Source organism: Chiloscyllium punctatum, chromosome 33 (assembly GCF_047496795.1).
Source record: "Chiloscyllium punctatum isolate Juve2018m chromosome 33, sChiPun1.3, whole genome shotgun sequence".
Lineage (NCBI taxonomy): Eukaryota > Metazoa > Chordata > Chondrichthyes > Orectolobiformes > Hemiscylliidae > Chiloscyllium > Chiloscyllium punctatum.
This window is the reverse complement of record NC_092771.1, coordinates 75,735,095-75,738,285: the sequence shown is the minus strand read 5'-3', so window position 1 is coordinate 75,738,285 and position 3,191 is coordinate 75,735,095. Positions and strand designations below refer to the sequence as shown.

The following is a 3,191-nucleotide window of genomic DNA, read 5'->3' as shown; positions in this document are numbered from 1 at the left end:
GACATGCCCTGTGGCACTGCACTTATTCTGTGTTTCCAAGGGGTTCAGCACGTGCTTCCACTATCGTTTTATAGGCTGAAATCTGCATTTCCGCTTCAAGAACGGGTGTATGAAGCGTAGGTCCACCATTCTCTATTCCATTTTTCTCTTCTTATGCACCACTACAATACAGTAAAGGATCAATTGATATTGAAAGATGATATACAGAGGCATGTGAAATACCGATGTTTTAATGACATTTATGCAATGGTTAGAGATTACCTTGATTCAGGAAATAAGGATGCAAAGTCTGTTTGGCTGGAGTTGAGGAACAGTGAGGAATGGACTCGCAAGCATGTGTAGTTTACAAGCCCACTCGCAGTAACCACAATGCGAAATAAATCGTACAAGGGGGAAAAATGCGTGTGAGTGACAAAAATGGCAATAGTCATGCGTGATCTTAAATTCCCATTTAAAACTCTCAGTTCAATTGTAAAAACGTTGGGGAACCAAAATAAAACAAAATCCCACATGTCCCATAAAACATCACGAGGAATATCTTGGTAATTGATTACTCTACTGGTGACTTAATTTTCCTATTTTCTTGGAAACCATCTCTTTAATTGTGAGCATCAGAAAAGGCTTTGTTTTGCCAGCAAGAAATAAATATGTGATTAAGCTTTGTTCGTTTCATATATAAGAACACTAAGACTCCTCTGCACTGCACTTCTTTTGCTTTTCTATCGATTTTAACAGTAGTGTGTCTTTTGAATCTTCCCAACAAAGTATATGACCTCACATTCCCTACATGAAACTGCATCTGTCAAGAATACTCCAATTGTTGGAGGGAATCCTGAGGAACAGAATGTGCATGTATTTGGAAAGGCAAGGACTGATTCAGGATTGTTAACATGGCTTTGTGCGTGGGAAATCATGTCTCACAAACTTGATTGAGTTTTTTGAAGAAGTAACAAAGAAGATTGATGAGGGCAGAGCAGTAAATGTGATCCATACGGTCTTCAGTAAGGCGTTCAATAACGTTCCCCATGGGAGACTGATTGGCAAGGTTAGATCTCATGTAACACCAACCCTTGTGGTACGTCGCCAGGACCTGGACACCAAGAAGAACATGTTCCATCAACTACAACACTGTTTTCTATTGGCAAGCCAATTACTGATCAAAGCTTGAATCTCTCCCACAATTCCATTCCTCTGCATTTTGTATAATAGCCTATTGTGGGGAAACTTATCGAACAACTTGCTGAAACCCATATACACCACATCAACCGGGTTACTGTCAATTACCTGTTTGGTCACTTTGTCAAAAAAGTCAACAAGATTCGTTAGGCAAGGCCGAACCATCACAAAACCGTGCTGACCGTCCCTGATCAGATTATTCTTTTCGAGATTGTCATAAATCCTATCTATAATTACCTTTTCCAACACGTTACCAACAACTGCAGTGAGACTCACTGGTCTGTAATTACCAGGGTTGTCTCTACGAAAGTTTTTGCACAAGAGAACAACATATGCTCTGCTCCATTCCACGGGCTCTATTCCTGTGGACAAGGATGATTTGACGATCAATTCCAAAGGCTCATCAATCTCTTCCCTTGCTTCCCAGAAGGATCCTAGGGCAGATCCCATCCGGCCCAGGGGACTTGTCTGTTTTCACAATCTTCAGTATTGCTATACCTAATCCTTGTGAACCTCAATCTCTACTACACTAGACGCAAGTATCTCTGTATCTTCCTCGCCAACATTTTCATTTTCTATAGCGAACACTGTCGAAAAATATCAATTTAGCGGTTCCCCTATCTCCTCTGACTGCACACAAAACTTGCCACTATTATCCTTGATTGTCCCAAATTTAACTCTCGTCATCCTTAGAGATAAGGCTTTAAATATTGGAACATTGCTGCTTGAAGAACTCAAGTTTCCCAAGTCTAATCAAATTACTGGCCTTGTTTCCAAGATAAGCTTTCTGAACTTTGAGTAGAAATTGCTCCAGCAGGAAAGCGTTCATAACGTAGTCAGTAGGATTCGAACCTACGTGGGGAAACCCTAATGGAATTCTCATCCATCGCCTTAACCACTCGGCCATGACTACAGACAGCACCGCTCCCTGAGCACTGACCAAATCAGCCGTGATCTCATTGAAAGCTGACGCTGACTTGAGTTAAATGTTTCCATCTGCTTTCATACCATTGCTGTCATTTGTAAAGTGCGAGACACCAATGTAAAAGAAGAAAAGCACAAAGTTAGGAAAAGATATTTGCAGCAAAATTGAGCCAAAATTATTTCTTGAAAGGAAAATCACACTTGGCAATTTGCTTGATCTCTTTGCGAACATGACCAGCAGAGGTAATCAAGGGAGCTCTTGATCTGAGTATTCTTGGACATGAAACAAACAAAGGTTAGTGACATATACATTTCTTTTTTTAGCGAACGAAATGGTCTTTCCTGATGGTTACAATGAAAGAGATGGTTCCCAATAAAAGACAGAGATTAAGTCGCTTGTAGATATACTTCAATGTGATACGATTCACTTTCAGCCCTTAATTACCCCAGAGATGGAGGGGGTGAGTTACTTTTCTTCACTCTTCAACTCCACAGCATGGAGGTACAGACATGAAACCGCTAGAGATGGAGTTCTTGAATTGGGAACCAGCGACACTGAAGGAACTCGGCAAAAGTGAGGACTGCAGATGCTGGAAACCTGATTTTAGATCAGAAAAAGCTGGAAAACCACAACAGCATCCGAGGAGCAGGAAAGTCGATGTTTCTGTTGCCAGTCTTTCTGCGTTCCGCAAACAATTTTCGTTTTTGGCTCAGATTTCCAGCAACTGCAGCTATTTGTATTATGTTAAAATTCATAATGTTTTGGACAAAACCAATGACCTGCTCGCATCGGAAAATCGGCAGAAGTACTGGTATGTTAGCTGAACAATTCAACGATTCCATGAGCGGGAACATGATTCGGGCCACGGTGGTGAGTGCGTCGTTTGGGCCAGTGGAGTAATGGATAACGTGTCTAACTTCGAATCCGTAGATGGTAAGTTCGAGCCCGACCTGGCTCGAGGGCAGTATCTCACTTTAACCATGCCCCACGTTGTCGCTCCCCTGCGAACTCCTGCTGGGACGTTGCTTCTGTGCTTCCGCATTTAAAACTTACATTTGTCCTGTTGTCCATTTCAAATTCCAGCTCACCA

At 41.8% G+C, this 3,191-nt stretch overlaps 1 non-coding gene across 1 annotated transcript; it reads right to left on the bottom strand.

Moving 5' to 3' along the window:
- Positions 1-2,007: 2,007 nt before the first annotated feature.
- trnas-aga (transfer RNA serine (anticodon AGA)) lies at positions 2,008-2,089 on the bottom strand. The gene has a single exon. It is a non-coding gene; the product is annotated as a tRNA-Ser (tRNA).
- Positions 2,090-3,191: the final 1,102 nt, after the last annotated feature.